This window comes from Piliocolobus tephrosceles, chromosome 19, assembly GCF_002776525.5.
Source record: "Piliocolobus tephrosceles isolate RC106 chromosome 19, ASM277652v3, whole genome shotgun sequence".
NCBI lineage: Eukaryota > Metazoa > Chordata > Mammalia > Primates > Cercopithecidae > Piliocolobus > Piliocolobus tephrosceles.
The window spans coordinates 11,360,896-11,378,569 of record NC_045452.1 but is presented as its reverse complement, the minus strand read 5'-3'; the positions used below and the strand labels follow the sequence as shown (position 1 = coordinate 11,378,569).

At 39.2% G+C, this 17,674-nt stretch overlaps 1 protein-coding gene and 1 non-coding gene across 6 annotated transcripts in view; one reads left to right on the top strand and one right to left on the bottom strand.

The window, feature by feature from the left end:
- The window catches only part of MTMR3 (myotubularin related protein 3), a 147,747-nt gene that overhangs the window by 115,415 nt on the left and 14,658 nt on the right, over positions 1–17,674 (bottom strand). The window lies entirely within an intron of this gene.
- LOC111525401 lies at positions 15,379–15,481 on the top strand. Its single transcript, XR_002726084.1, has one exon. It is a non-coding gene; the product is annotated as a U6 spliceosomal RNA (small nuclear RNA).

Below are 17,674 nucleotides of genomic sequence, written 5' to 3'. Positions count from 1 at the left end.
TTTCTGCTCTCTGAAAGACACTATACTATTAAGAATGAAAAGGCAAGCAACAAATTACAAGAACATATTTGCAAAACATGTAATTTGCAAAACCTGTTATAAAGGACTCATATTCAGAATACTTTATGAACTCACAATAAACAAAAAACAACCTAATTTTTTTAATGAGCGAAAGATTTGAACACTTCACCAAAGTTATATAAATGGCAAATAAGCACATGAAAAGATAATCATCATTAGTCATCTGGAAATTACAAACTCAAACCATGATGATTTATCACTACAGACCCACTAGAACGACTTAAGTTAGTAAGACTGACAATACCAAACATCAACAAGGATTTGGAGCCCTGGAATTCTCATGCATTGCCAGTGGGAATGCAATATAGGCCATTACTTTAAAAACTATAAACACACTTACCCTACAATCCTGCAATTTCTACTCCTGGATTTTTAACCAAGAGAAATGAAAATATATGTCCATACAAAGGTCTATGTTGCAAATATTCAGAGGAGCTTTATTCATAATAGCCAAAAACTGGGCAGGGTGTGGTAGCCCATGCCTGTAATCCCAGCACTTTGGGAGGCTGAGGCGGGCGGATCACGAGCTCAAGAGATCGAGACCAACCCGGCTAACACTGTGAAACCCCATCTCTACTAAAAATATAAAAAATTAGCCAGGTGTGGTGGCACGCAGCTGTAGTCCCAGCTACTCAGCCCGCTGAGGCAGGAGAATAGCTTTAACCCAGGAGGCGGAGGTTGCAGTTAGCAGAGATCTCACCACCGCACTCCAGCCTGGGCAACAGAGCAAGACTCCATCTCAAATACATAAATAAACCCAAAACCTGGGGAAAAAAAAAAAAAAAAAAACCCAATATCCATTAACTAGTAAATAAAGGAATTGTGGAATATCCATACAATGGACTACTACTTAGCAATTAAATGAAATAACTACTAATTTTAACAATATGGATGACTCTCAAAGCATTATGCTAAAATGAAAGAGGACAGGCACAAAATAGTACATCCTGTAAAAAAAGGTAAAATTTGTGCAAATTATACTTCTCTAAGGCTGATTTTTTAACCATGTGGCAGCAAAAAAGTCAAAGGTATACATATGTGCTCTGGTTAAGACAAGTATTTTCCCTCTTAGTTACAGAAGGGCTCTAAGAAGTTAACGACTCGGTCAGGCGCAGTGGCTCAAGCCTGTAATCCCAGCACTTTGGGAGGCCGAGACGGGCGGATCACGCAGTCAGGAGATCGAGACCATCCTGGCTAACATGGTGAAACCCTGTCTCTACTAAAAAATACAAAAAAAACTAGCCGGGCGAGGTGGCGGGCGTCTGTAGTCCCAGCTTCTGGGGAGGCTGAGGCAGGAGAATGGCATAAACCCGGGAGGCGGAGCCTGTAGTGAACTGAGATCCGGCCACTGCACTCCAGCCCAGACCACAGAGCGAGACTCCGTCTCAAAAAAAAAAAAAAAAAAGAAGTTAATGACTTGCCCCAAATTAGTAACCAGTGGAAACATGTTCTGGGATATAGATCACTTTACTGTAAATATAAAGTTGGAACGTATGCTTTAGGGATGATTAAGAAGATCTGTATAACTAAGACCCTTTGTTTTTGTTTGTTTTGAGATGGGGGTCTCGCTGTTACCCAGGCTAGAGTGCAGTGGTACAATCATGGCTCATTGCTGTCTTGATGTCCTGGGCTCAAGCAACTCTCCCACCTCAGCTTCCTGAGTAGCTGGGACTACAGGTGAGCACCGCCACAGCTGAATAATTATTGTTATTATTATTATTTTGTAGACACAGGGGTCTCCTATGTTGCCCAGGCTGGTCTCAAACTCCAGGCCTCAAGTGATTCTCTCACCTCGGCTTCCCAGAATGCTGGGATTACAGGTGTGAGCCACTGTGGCTGGCCAACTAAGACCCTTTCGAAGGAGCTCCAGAACTATGTTTAACTTACAGTTAAGTATTAAAGGAAGTTTCAATTTACATAGGCAAGCCAGCTAAAACAGCTCAGGCCAAGAGTTGGATGATGTAGCACAGACATCTCAAATACGTAGCTTACCACAGTCTTGGCCAATAGTCAAGTTTATTTTGGGACTGGAATATTTAAAAGTCCGTATTCCCTGCAGCTCCTACACATTGATCCTACTCAACAAAGGCTTCCAATTCTGAAACTTTTAGGTACTCATCTTTCATTCTCACTGAATGCGTTACCTCCAAGCAATTGGGGTGGTAAAGAAGAACTGGATTTTTAAAGACAACATCATGACAACAGCTTATTAAAAAGCAAGACAAGGCCAGGCTTCGTGGCTCATGCCTGCAATCCTCCTAGTACTTTGGAAGGCTGACACAGGAGGACTGCTTGAGTTCTACAACAGCCTGGGCAACATAGCAGGAACCCACCTCAGCTAAAAATTTTAAAATTAGCCAGGCATGGTGGCACACACCTATAATCACAGCTACTTGCGAGGATGAGGCAGGAGGATCCTTTGAGCTCAAGAGTTTGAGGTGGCAGTGAGCTATGATCATGCCACTACACCCCAGCCTGGGTGACAAAGCAAGACTTCATCATTTATTTCTTCAGTCATAAACATAATAAAAAGACTGGAAAACTGCTCTTAACAACTAATTAACCACATCAACTTTAACTTTAGCATAAAGAAAACAAATTAAGACTTTTCTTCATCTCTATCATCAATTCATTTTGCAGAAGTCTAACATTTAATCCACAAGTAGGCAATCCATGGAACCTAAAGCAATTACTACAAGTTCACTAATGCTTACTATACATAACTCAAGTCTTCATTTCCTCTTGTCTGACTTCTCACCGAGTTTTTCTCCCCCCTCTTTCTGACCCTTTTATATGGTTATAACAGCTACTTTGTAATAAAACAACAAAGAGGATATTTATGCCTAATCAGTGAAAGTACTGACTTTATATCTTTGCTATTGTACTTATTATGGTGACAAGTTCTTTAAGGGAAACGTCTACACTGTATAAGCATAAATAATGGGAAAGGAATACTGATTTATTCTATACCCATTAAACACTTTTCCCTCTAAGCCACTGAAAAAATGGAAGATACTTTACTATTTTCACTCCACTGATTCTGAATATTATCTCATATATAAGCTGAGTGTACCTATGTATATTAATGTTTACCCTGAGATTAAAGTCCAAACTATTTTTAAATACGTACAAAGTGCACTGGAGAAATGGTCAGACTAACATTAAATATACTGGTCAAAATTCTCAGTTGTAAGTTAAAAAAAAAAAAAAAACTCAATTCAAGCTAATTTATACAAAATTTTTTTTTAAAAAAAATTTTTTTTTTGGAGACACAGTCTCACTCTGTCACCCAGGCTAGAGTGCAGTATCGTGATCATGGCTCACTGCAACCTTGACCTTCCAGACTCAAGGGATCCTCCCATGTCAGCATCCCAAGTATCTGGGATGTGTGTGCTACCACACCTGGCTAATCTTTTTTATTTTTTGTAGAGTCAAATCTCCCTACGTTGCCCAGGTTGGTCTCCAACTCCTGAGCTCAAGCAATTGTCTTGCCTCAGCCTCCCAAAGTGCTGTGATTATAGGTGTGAGCCACCACACCCAGCCCAAAAATCAGAATTTGATGGCTCACAGGATAATGAGATGATGCCTAGAAACAAGGAAAAAAAACTTCAGGACCAGGGCCTCAAAGGCACAGTGCCATGGGATCCATTTCTATCTCATGAGAAATCCAGTGAATGTTCTATTCCTTTTACTAGTATAATTAAGTGTTGGAAGCAGATCCCGAACGTCCAGAAAATATGATTTAAGGATACAATTTAGGAATTATCAATAATCCTACTAAATGTAAAAGTTAAGAAAATCTGGCCGGGCGCAGTGGCTCAAGCCTGTAATCCCAGCACTTTGGGAGGCCAAGACGGGCGGATCATGAGGTCAGGAGATCGAGACCATCCTGGCTAACACGGTGAAACCTCGTCTCTACTAAAAAAGTACAAAAAACTAGCCGGGCGAGGTGGCGGGCGCCTGTAGTCCCAGCTACTTGGGAGGCTGAGGCAGGAGAATGGCGTGAACCCGGGAGGCGGAGCTTGCAGTGAGCTGAGATCCGGCCACTGCACTCCAGCCTGGGCGACAGAGCGAGACTCCGTCTCAAAAAAAAAAAAAAAAAAGAAAAGAAAATCTAACCCCTGACACTGAACCACTAACTCACTAACTTACAAGTACAGAAAGTCCTGTCACACATGCTCTGGTTTCTCTTCATAATGAATAGATCTTTTTGCCTTGTACTAAAGATTTCCGTGGAGAGTTGAGGTCTTGCTTAGGCTGGGGTAAATATAAAAAAGAAAAAAAAAAGCCTTAACATATACATAGGTTAAAAAAAAAAGGAAAAGAGGCATAAAAGTCAATTTAATGGGCTTATATACATGGCAGTTTAGCAAGGAAGAGGGCAATCTCATTTTAAAAATTTACTCAGTAACAGCACAAATCTGAAACTAAAGTGTGAGACTCCTACTTTTGGTTATCATATAGTCGCCACAGTAATGACTAAAATTCACGTAGCACTCACATAGCTAACTATCGCTAAAGAAATGCTTCCTTTCGCAAGACGTTTAAGTGGAAAGGAAAATGAAATTTCTTAACACATCTATATTCTAAATTACTCTATTTCAGGAGTAATCACTCTGAAACAACTGAGTGAAATAAAAACCAGCAACCCCCAAATCTTTGCTGATCCATCACTTTAACTCATCAGTTTGCTACCAACTACAGTGTTTACCTTTCTAGTAACACTTCTAGTTCCATACAAACTGTTTTGTTCTACATAACTGCACTAGATTTGGATGTACACTCAGAATTTAAACGATGACCTACATTCAGTGGTGTGTGGGTACCTATAAAACACAGAAAAGGGCCCACTTTCTACTAATTTCTTTCAACCTCAATCTGAGGCAAGAAAATGATACTCTGTTTTTAATAAGAAGCAAATTTATATTTATAATAAAGAATTACATACAAGGTGATATTTATTATTCCTTAAAACAAAGTTCTGTTACATGCTGAGACACATACTATTTATGAAACAATTATAAAAATGAAGAGCTACAAATAATGGAAGGGAGAAGTCCAGGTCCTTGCTTATAATTTTAACAGCCAACATGTATAGAGCACTCTTCAAAGTGCTTCACCATTTATTAGTCATTAATCTTATAACAACTCTACAAAGTGGGTAATATTATTATCCTCATCTTATAAAGACGGAAACTAAGGAGCAGAGAGATAAGGTAACTTGCCCAAGTCATAAAGCTAGCTAATAAATAATTTACAGATGCAAGTTTAAACCATATAAGAAATTATGTAGGAACAACACATATACAGCAAATATGAAAACAAGAGAAAAGTCAAAGCACTCAATCTCAAAAAGGCAGAAAAGCAACATAAATTAAGAAACTAATTTTTTTCTCTCAGTGCAATGAAACCAGGTCTATACCACTGGGGGTTGGGGAAGCAGGGTAAATAATCTGTGTTCTCAAACTATATAAAAATCTCAAAAAAAGTAACATATTTCTTGTGGTCCGGGCACAGTAAGCCCAGGAGTTTGAGACCAATCTGGGCAATATGGTAATACACAGTCTCTATAATAAATAAAAAATCAACTGAGCATGGTAGAGGCTAAACTGGGAGGATGGCTTGAGTCTGGGAGGGTCGTGGGAGCCTGGAAGGTCGAGGCTGCAGTAAGCCATGACTGTGCCATTGCACTCCAGCCTGGGTAACAGAGTGAGAACTTGTCTCAAAAAAAAAAAAAGAAAGAACAGAAAAGAAAAATTAACATATTTCTTAAATAAATAAAAGTACTCTTAACTTTTGGGAAGCACATTCTGGAGAAAACTGTATTAAATAAATGATAGCACTTTGGAAACTAACTTTTCATTCCTAAATATGCTTTAAAGAATACAGCAAATAGCTAAAAGCAATCCTTCATAAATGTATCATGTTTAGCACTTTTTACTGAGAAACAGAAAGTTCTACAATAATCAAAGTGGGTCAATCTATCACTGCGGTATATACAGTCACTTAGTCTTATCCCTGAAAAATATTTTCAGATTATGTAAATTTTTATCTCTGAGATAACCTTCAACAAAATGAAAAGGGCATATTCCTGCTATTTCCGCAAAGGGCCAACAATTAATCTGTGGTACTGATGAAAGAAGATTAATTTGCCACCTAGAACAACATATAGCCATGAAATTCAATGTAGAAACAGAGCTGCAATCACTAACCCACTAAAACAATCAAGAGTTACTATCTATTTCACAGTACTGAAGCAAATCCACTTTCATTCTATTTTTACTCCTGAAGTGTACAATGCTAGCAAGCAAAGGGTCTATTCCTCAAAACTGAACTGATTCTAGTCTTGCTTTGGTTTCTTCTGGTCTGTTCTAGTAGGAAGCAGTAGCTACAGTGCCTGATGTGAACATGATACTTGTGCTTACTACTAAACTATGTATATTCCCTTAGCTCTAGAAAACTGATACAGCATTGAGCTTCTTCAGTTAACCCTCAGTCACTATAAGGCTGTTCTCATCCAGGTTCGTAGAAGGAAAGCTTCCACCATGGTTACTCCCATTCTGAATCCTCAACTTGTTCCCCACCCCTGGGTTTTACAAGGTTGCTAGGAAAAAAAAATCTTACTTGCATCTGACTATGGAAGTCCTTCCCACCTATATACCATTACTCTTAGGAGGTACAAGCGAGATCTCATCTAGATTTCTTGGCTGCCTTTTACCAATGTAATCATAGCATGAAGCTTTGAAATGTGAGATCCCGAGCTAGGTCACTCCTTTCAAAGTGTCTATCGTTACTCCTTGGAGAGTCAGCTGCTGGACTGCTGCCAGTGTGCTCTTTGTTGGCTTTATCATGAAACCATATTCCTGTAGAGCTGGAATGCTGGCCAAAACACTGCATTTCAAAAGACTCCTTCAAAATGTGTATCAAAAAAAAAGATACAGATACACATCCAAGCGAGCCATTCACTTGTTTTTAGTAAGAGAGGGAATGAATAATACAAAGGAGATTAAGTAGCTATGTTAAAAGATTCTCTTATGTGCAAGTATGCAAAAATATCCCATAAAATCACTTGATAATTTTCTTTGAGTAGATTTTATGCAAATGGGTACATTTAAAATGTTTTATGCCCTTGAGGAAAGAAAATTCAACTTTTCTGTGTCAGATAAGAACTCTGAAGCTAAGTAAAAGCTTGAGATACCCAAAGATTCTCTGATGATCCTTCAACTATCACTGAAGGGGTAAAACATCTACTCTTCAGTAAGCAGCTTTAGTAATGGGTTTTAGAGGAGCCCATCAATAAAACATTTTGTAATTTTTAGAGAGTTCTTTGGGTTTTTCTGTTTGCCTGTTTTTTAGAAACCAAGTCTCACTCTGTCACCCAGGTTGGAGTGCAGTGGTGCTATCTCAGCTCACTGCAACCTCTGCCTCCTGGTTTAAGCAATTCTCCTGCCTCAGCCTCCCAAGTAGCTGGGATTATAGATGCATGCCACCGTGACTAATTTTTGTGTTTTTAGTAGAGACAGGGTTTCACCATGTTGGCCAGGCTGGTCTCGAACTTCTGGCCTCAAGTGATCCATCAGCCTCGGTCTCCCAAAGTGCTGGGATACAGGGATGAGCCACCACACCGGCCAAATTTTTAATTTTTATAAGGTTTATAATTTTAAATTTTATAAGGTGAAACAATGTTGAGAATGGGGAAAGGGGGAGTGGATACAGGGCAACTCAAGTAGTTCCACAGTACAGGAATGAAAAAGCTCCTAGCTCTGAATAAAATAATGCATAGTAATAATGCTTTCAGGGTATTATATTTCAGGGTATATATAAAGTGAGACAGGCCGGGCGTGGTGGTTCACCCCTATAATCCCAGCACTTCAGGAGGCCGAGGGAGACGGATCACTTGAGGTCAGGAGTTGGAGACCAGCCTGGCCAACATGGTGAAACCCCGTCTCTATTAAAAATAAAAATAAAAAAAATTAGCCGGGTGTGGTGGCACACGCCTGTAATCCCAGCTACTAGGGAGGCTGAGGCAGGAGAATTGCTTGAACTGGAAGATGGAGATTGCAGTGAGCCAAGATCGCATCACTGCATTCCAGCCTGGGCAACAAAGCGAGACTCGGTCTTAGATAGCTAGACAGACAGACAGACAGACAGATAGATAAATGTGAGATAAATATATTCGTGTATGGTGGTACCGGTCTCTTTAGAAAAGACACCAAAGTTTTTCCTATAAACTTTGAAAACAAGCCTGGCACAGTGGTACATACCTAGTGCTGGTTACCTGGGAGGCTGAGACAGGAGGACTGCTTGACCCAAGGAGTTAAAGACCAGCCTCGAAAACACAATGAGAACTTCATCTCAAAAGAAAAACAAAAAAAATGCCATCCTGAGCAAATGCTCTGGATGAATCTAGACTTTCAGATGCTCAGAACTTGTTTGACATTGGTAAGTAAAAGGATAGATAATAACTTCGAAAAAAGTTAATATATAACTACTAATGTATAAAAGGTTAACAGGTTTAAGAAACTTGCCATAATTTAAAATATGCTTTTGCAAGTGTTTAGTGCACAAATTTAAAATATGCACCAAAAACCCATAAAATTGTTTTAATATCCAAAAGGGGGAAAGTTGTAAAAATACAGCAATAAAAGATGCAAGTTCAAAAACACTGAATACATGAAATACATAATTCCACACAGCAGCTATTATATTAAAGGCAAGATATTCCCCAACAAGTAAATTCAAACAACTTCATTTAATTTAAAATGCCTGAAATGGCCGGGCGCGGTGGCTCAAGCCTGTAATCCCAGCACTTTGGGAGGCCGAGAAGGGCGGATCACGAGGTCAGGAGATCGAGACCATCCTGGCTAACATGGTGAAACCCCGTCTCTACTAAAAAATACAAAAAACTAGCCGGGTGAGGCGGCGGGCACCTGTAGTCCCAGCTACTCGGGAGGCTGAGGCAGGAGAATGGCATAAACCTGGGAGGCAGAGCTTGCAGTGAGCTGAGATCCGGCCACTGCACTCCAGCCTGGGCGACAGAGCGAGACTCCATCTCAAAAAAATATATATATATATTTTTTTAATTATTTTATATATAAAATGCCTGAAAGAACATTACCTTACATCAAGGAAGTACCTTAACCAAAAGAAAAGACTCAAGCACCAAATGATATAACCCCGTAACTTATACTTCTGAATTCCCTAGTCCTAAGACTTACACACATGGTAAAAGGGCTCAACTATGAAATTTTATCAACTACGAAATTTTCATAGCATCAACTCCTATATATCAACTATGATACAAATATCAACTATGAAATTTTAAGGAGAGGGACCGTCCTTTTATTTACACAGTTGTCCTTTAAACAACAGGGGTTTGAAATGCACAGGTCCACTCATGTGCAGATTTCTTTTAACCAAATGTGGACGGAAAAAGTATTCTCAGGATGCAAAACCTACAAATACAGCAAGCCAAGGACTAGCTTTTCATATGCACAGGTTCCACAGGGGCAACTGGGGCACTTAAGTATGCCCAGATTTTGGTGTATGTGGGAGTCCTGGAACCCATCCCCCAAGTACACCAAGGATATACAGTAGTAGGATATATGCTGACGTTCTGTATTATCCTCTGTATAACCACTAAAAATGAAAAATGTATGATAAGCTTCTTACTCCATTCTGATTTAACAATAGCTCTAAGAACCATAATAGAGAATAGCAAATTGGTATGTTTAAATCTTGGTAGAAATGTAAATTTCCATATGCCATCTGTGATGTTGATTAAAAAGTTTCCCTCCAACACTGGTCCTCCTACTCAACCTGTCCTAAAGCTCCAACTGTCTAACACACTTGTAACTTAATTGTCTAACTGCTTCCATGTTTAAAACCAACACACACACACACACACACCTCTCTCTGAACGTTGTCCATCTTCCTGCTAAAATCAACTCCCCTTGCTACTTATTCTATCATCTTTGAATATTCTTGCTTCTTACATGTATTGTCTTTCAACTCTTAACACAGATCCTTAGGTGAAAGAGGATGTATAACTGTTGTGTTATCACTGTAATAACAGTAGCAACAACCACAATTAGCAAATATGGAGTGCTTACTATTGGTTATCTATATATTGTAAGCACTTGCTGAATTCTCACAAGAGCCTTAAGAGGTATTATTGTTATCCCCATTTTATTTTTTTATTTTTATTTTTTTTATTTTTATTTTTTTTGAGATGGAGTCTTGCCCTGTCGCCCGGGCTGGAGTGCAGTGGCCGGATCTCAGCTCACTGCAAGCTCCACCTCCCGGGTTCACGCCATTCTCCTGCCTCAGCCTCCCGAGTAGCTGGGACTACAGGCGCCCGCCACCTCGCCCGGCTAGTTTTTTGTATTTTTAGTAGAGACGGAGTTTCACCGGGTTAGCCAGGATGGTCTCGATCTCCTGACCTCGTGATCCGCCCGTCTTGGCCTCCCAAAGTGCTGGGATTACAGGATTGAGCCACCGCGCCCGGCCTATCCCCATTTTAAACCTGAGACTTAGAAAAGTTAAAGAACTTGCCCAAGATCACAGAGAAGTAAGTGGTAGAACCACAATTCAAACCCAAGCCTGAGCTCTTATTCACGATAGTAAATTGCCATGGTGGAAACAGCATCCAACTTGATGTCTGGACTCAAGTACTATTTCAGCTACTCACTAGCAGGACAACCTCAGGTAAGTCCTGACAGCTATGAAACACAATTTACTTACTTGTAAAGTAGGAGTAACAATATATAGCCTGCCGTGCCTACTTCACAAGGTAGCAAAGAAGATTAAGTGTGCAACTGATAAAGCTAATTAAAACTATTTGTATTATTAATCCCATAGTTGCTACCTCCATACTCCCATGGTGTTAATTTTGGCAGCCCCATCCTGGAATTCTAGACTTGGATCACCAACATTATTGTCTCAGTTAAAGTAAAGAGCTACAAGTCTTGTCCATATCAGACAGCGACATACAGAAGACGAACTGTTAACCTGCAATCGCCATTACTGGTAAAACTGGGCAGGTATTTCCAGGCAGGTATTTTAATGTGAAATAGCCAAAAATAATGATAGCCTACAAATGAGATACCTGTTCACCAAATGACCATATTTCAAGTGTAATATCCCTTGGTTCCAAACACAATATTCAGTTTTCTAAATATTCAACATCAGAAGGAACGTACATTAATGAGAAAAGCTCTGTAGTTCTAGTACCTCTGTACACCTAGCACCTCAATTATATAATATACTGAGGGCTTAAACTAAGATTCCACACTACACAAAAGAAATGGTTGGGCAAGGTGGCTAACACCTGTGATCCCAGCACACTGGGAGGCTGAGGCAGGCAGATCTCTTGAGCCCAGGAGTTCAAGATGGACAACATGACACAACCCCATCTCTACACACACACCCACAAAAAAAACAAAGATTAGCCAGGCGTGGTGGCATGTTCCTATAGTCCCACCACCCAGGAGGCAAAGTTGGGAGGATCACCTGAGCCCAGGAGGTTGAGGCTGCAGTGGGCCATGATTGTACCACTGCACTCCAGCCTGGGTGGCAGTAATATCCTGTCTCAAAACAAAAAAAAAGAACGGAAAAAGAAAAAAAGAAAATCAAAAACACTCTACTATTCTCTGAAATGTCAAACCACCTATGGCCTCGGTAGTATGACTCAGGGTTGGAACTGGAACCTCAAAAAATGAACTTGCAAAAATGGCATGCAAACTTTTTTTATTTATTTTTATTTTTTTGAGATGGAGTCTCATTCTGTCACCCAAGCTGGAGTGGACTGGCACAATCTCGGCTCACTACAGCCTCCGCCTCCTGGTTCAAGTGATTCTCATGCCTCAGCCTCCAAGTAGCTAGGATTATAGGTGCATGCCATGACGCCCAGATAATTTTTGTGTTTTTAGTAGAGACGAGGTTTCACCATGTTGCCTAGGCTGGCCTCAAACTCCTGACCTCAAGTGATCTGCCCTCCTCGGCCTCCCAAAGTGCTAGGATTACATCCAGCCTGCAATCTCTTTTCTAAGGTAAAAAGGTCTCATCTATTTCTCTTGGCCTCAGATTGCTGCAAAAAGAAAGCTCACTACATAGGAACAAAGAAGATAATTTATTAACATAGCTAATCAACCTAAGTTTTATGTCTTGTTCACATGAAACTCTGGTTATCAATATTAATACCTCCAGCCATCTTGGGGGAGAAGAGAGGAGGAGAGGAGAAGAAAAAGGAATTCTGTAGTGCTAAAATTTTTCCCAAATACTTTTTACTTACAAACTTTCATAACCGACCAGGCACGGTGGCTCACGCCTGAAATTCCAGCACTTTGGGAGGCCGAGATGGGCGGATCACAAGGTCAGGAGTTCAAGATCAGCCTGGCCAATATCGTGAAACCCCATCTGTACTAAAAATACAAAAAAATTAGCCGGGCATGGTGGTGGGCACCTGTAGTCCCAGCTACTCAGGAGGCTGAGGCAGGAGATCGTGCCACTGCACTCCAGCCTGGGCAACAGAGCGAGACTCCGTCTCAAAAAAAAAAAAACCAACTGTCGTAACCAATTATATAACCATTCTACTACTTAGAAGAACAAAAAAGTCAATGATTCACAATTTAAAAGCTACTAAAAACATAAACTAAGGAATTCTATATTTAAATTTACCCATTAAACAAGTATGTGTGTGTACTTCTTTAATTAAAAAAAATTCGAATGACTTACAGTTTATACTATAAGATTATTTACACAGATTATTCTCATTCCAGAGTGGGCTTTTTTGGGGATGAAGTTTCCTAAGCAATTTATAATGTTCTGTGAAAATCACCAGCCTTTTCAGGTTCTGTAATAAAGTTTTAAAAGTTCTAGACCCCGTATTTTTTTAAACCATAAAGAAAATACATGGGCACATGTGTATGTATGTATGCATGAATGCTTTTATGGCAGTTTTATTTGTAATTACCGAAAACTGGAAACAACCCAAATGAACTGTGGAATGAATACAGAAACTGTTGTACATCCATACAATGGAATGCTACTAAGCAACAGAAAGTAATTACTGATACATAAAAACATAGATGATTCTCAAAATACATTAGGTTAAGTAAAAGACATCAGTCTCAAGAAGCCACATACTGAGTCAAGCAGGAGGATCCCCTGAGGCCAGGAGTTTGCAGCCAGCATAGGCAATATAACTAACAAGACCTCCCATTTCTATTAAACAAACAAAAATTAAAACAAAAAGGCTAAATACTGCATGATTTTGTTTACATGGAATTCTGAAAAAAAGACAATATAACAGAGAAAAAACAGATCAGTGGTTGCCAGAGACTAGAGGTGAGCAAATGGGCTGACTATAGAAAGGGTCATGAGGAAACTTTTTGAGGAACTACTCTGTATCTTGATCATGGTGGTTGCAAAACTAGATGTGTTTCCCAACTTCACAGAACCATACTCAAATATACCTTAATAAAAATAATTTTCAACCATATATATGATAGAATCTTAATTACTGCTCTAATACCAAGACCAAATAGATGCTGCTTAAACCACCAAAGAACACTAAACTTTGGTGTGATCTGCCTCCAAGTCTGAAAACTCCCTTTCATTAACATTTTGCCTAAAAATTAAACAATATTTGTAAATTAGTCACAAAATCCTTTAAGATTTATATATATATATATATATATATATATATATATATACACATACTTAAAGAAAACTACATAGTGCTTATATCCTAGTCATTTTAGGAGAAAATTAAGGGAATAAAGCCCAAGTAATAAATATTAACATCAATCTTTTCCAGAATCATGATGGTCAAAACAAATGAGACTCTTCTCCTAATTTTGGTTCTAAATACCAAAATTTTTACTTCAAAACTCTCTAACAGATTATTATAAAATCTTAACATTTGCCTAAAAGCCTTCAAGTGTTTTCACACAACTAGGCAGTATAACAAAAAAAAAAGAGCACAGGCTTAAGCCGGACGCAGTGGCTCACAGCTGTAATCCCAGCATTTTGGGATTTGGCCAAGGCAGACGTGTCTCATTTGAGTCCAGTGGCGAAACCCTATCTCTATAAAATACACAAAAAAATTAGCCGGGTGTGGTGGCACACACCTGTAGTCCCAGCTACTTAGGGGGATGAGGCAGGAGGATGACTTGAGCCTTGGAGGCAGAGGCTGCAGTGAGCCAAGATCATGCCACTCACTCCACCCTGGGTGACAGTGAGACCCTTTCTCAAAAAAAAATTTTTTTTAAGCACGGGCTCAAGAACTCAACCCAGCTAGGCAAGTTATTTAACTTAATTTTGCCTCAACTGTCTCACCAGCAAAATTGGGATAATTTTACCTACCTCTGGGAATAATCCTAGACTATTAAATGAGTTAATACATGTATTATAATAAATCACAGAGTAGTGCCTGCATAGTTAACTAAGCCTCAATACTAACCTAATAATAAATGAATGATATCAATAATCACCAGCTGTGTACTCTGTGTACATCACAATTCTGCTCTGTAAGATAAGTGGCCTAAATTCAATGGCCTAAATAAAGACCTATTTAGTAACAGTACTCTATATTCCTATTATTTTACCTGAATTGCACCTACCTAATTCAGTTTGCAAAAGAAAGGTTAAGTATCATACCTTTTATATAAAAAAAAGTGAGGTCTAAATAAGTTAAATGACTTACCCAAAGAAACAGTAATGTGAAGGCAGAGCCAAGGCGAGGTTCTGGTATTCTGAGATTCCTTAAAACTTTGTCCTCTCCAAAATTTTTAGCCCTCCATCAACTCCTTCCCTCCTAACAAAGATACAGGTATAATGCACCCCCAAAAACCTCCAATTTAATAATTTTAAAATTTCATTAAGCTATACATTTGATTTGTGCACTCTTCTGAATGTTTGTTTTATATCATCATAAAAAGGTTAAATGGCTTATCATTAAGTGTATTCACATATGAAGAGAAATAGTGGAAAAGTTACATCAAAAGCTAAAAGAAGACAAACTCAGCAGATTATGTTCTTTAAAATTTTGTGAGAGGTAAAAGTTTTTAACTGAGGTATAATATACATACAAAGAAGTGCACATTTCCTAAGTCTACTACTCAATGATTCTCATAAACTGAACACAACCACGAAATCACGACCCATATCAAGACACAGAACATTACCAGCACACCTACAATCTCCCATCCTCACAACCAAAGATAACCATTATTCTGATTTCCATTCTCATCTGTTAGTTTTGTCCATTTTTCAAGCTTTACAGAAATGGAGTGCTCGCTTCAGCAGCAAATATACTAAAATTGGAACAATACAGAGAAGATTAGCCTGGTCCCTGCACAAGAATGACATGCAAATTGGTGAGGCTTTCCATCTTTCTTAATTATTACAGTGGTATTATTTAATATCCGAAAAACAATGATGAATATGAAGAATGGGATGAACTAATCAATACTGTGATTGAAGACAACAGCATTATTTGGGAAACTAAAGACAAAATAACTAGAAAACTATTGAAACTGTTAAAGGAGTCAATTTGCTACTTAAGGAATAAACATATACTCTATTCACAATAAAATATACTATATACTATGGAATTAAAATTACATTTCTGGCTGGGCACAATGTAAAAATTACATTTCTGGCTGGGCTCACATCTATAATCCCAGCACTCTGGGAGGCCAAGGTGGGAGGACCACTGGGGCTCAGGAGTTCAAGACCAGCATGGGCAACATAGCAAAATTTCCAGAATAGGACTAACTCCATGTGTAGCATCTACATGTGGACAAGTATGAGTGTTTCTTGATTCAATAACCCAAGTGTCATCTCCATGAATGCATGTATACAACTTTGTTGGACTGAAGGCTCCTCATCTCAACCCCACTGGAGGTAAACGCTATAAATGTAAGTAATTCAAGAAAGTCTCATCCAAATTAACTCATGTAAAACAAAAACAAGAAACATTTGCCCCATCAAGGTAATGTTATAAAATGTGTAACTACTGTCTTTATCAGTGACTCACTTATAAAGTAGATCTGAACTATGGATTACTACTACTTACTTTCTTTTAAAAAAAAAAAAAAAAAAACGGTATGAGATATTTTTGTAAATTTTCTTTACCCAAAGGTTCGCTGCAGCCATAAAAAAGAACAAAATCATGCCCTTTGCAGCAACATGATGCAGCTGGAGATCATCATTCTAAACTAAACAATGGGTAAACATGGACATAAACATGGGAAAAACAGATACAGGGAACTAACAGAGAGGAGGGGATGGGAAGGCATGAGGTTCAAAACTACCTACTAGGGGCTGGGTATGGTGGCTCACACCTATAATCCCAGCACTTTGGGAGGCTGAGGTGGGTGGATCGCTTGAGTCCAGGAGTTCGAGGCAACCTAGGTAACAGGGCAAAACCCAGTCTCTACAAAAAATACAAAAATTGGCAGGGCATGGTGGCGCACCACTGTAGTCTCAGCTACCCAGGAGGCTGAGCTAGGAGGATGGACTGAGCCCGAGAGGTCAAAATTGCAGTGACCAGTGATCGTAACACTGCACTCCAGCCTGAGGGACAGAGACCTACCCTGTCTCAGAAAACTTAAAACTATCTAGTGGGTGCTATGCTTACTACCTGGGTGACGGGGTCAATTGTACCCCAAAATTCATGCAATGTACCCATGCAACAAACCTGTGCACTATTATTATTGGGAGAAAAAGAGCTAATTTAGAACAACATATGTAGCTTGACCCAATTTGAGGAAAAGGTTTACCTTTGTATATTTGTTGAAAACAACTATCAATAAAGGACTAAAATTGTGTACTATTCATTCATATGAATACTACACAGCTATTAAAATTAATGAAGTAAGGCAAGTGCAGTGGCTCACACTTATTATCTCAGCTACTCGAGAGGCTGAGGCTCGAGAATCACTTGAACCTGGGAGACAGAAGTTGCAGTGAGCCAAGATTGCGCCACTGCACTACATCCTGGGTGACAGAGCAAGATTCTGTTTCAAAAAATAATAATAATAATACACATATATAGACATGTCATTTTTCAAATTATAGAAAGTATGTACTAAAATATCACATAAATTTGAAACACAATACTACATAAAATGTATGTAGATATTTGTAAGAAGAATATAAGTGCATGAGCTAAAAAGATAAATAACTTCTGCATAAGAAAATAGGATCTAAGAGGATGACAAAACGGACTGCAACTGTATGCATATTTTAATTTTTAAAAACAAATACAGGCCAGGCACAGTGGCTCACCCCTGTAATCCCAGCACTTTGGGGGGCCAAGATCACCTGAGGTCAGTTCAAGACCAGCCTGGCCAACATAGTGAAACCTTGTCTCTACTAAAAATACAAAAATTAGCTGGGCGTGGTGAGGAGCTCCTGTAATCCCAGCTACTCAAAAGGCGGAGGCACAAGAATCACTTGAACCTGAGAGACGGAGGGTGCAGTGAGCAGTGACTGTGCCACTGCACTCTAGTCTGGCAACAGAGCAAGACAAGGAAAGGAAAGGAAAGGAAAAAGGAAAGGAAAAAGGAAAGGAAAAAGGAAAGGA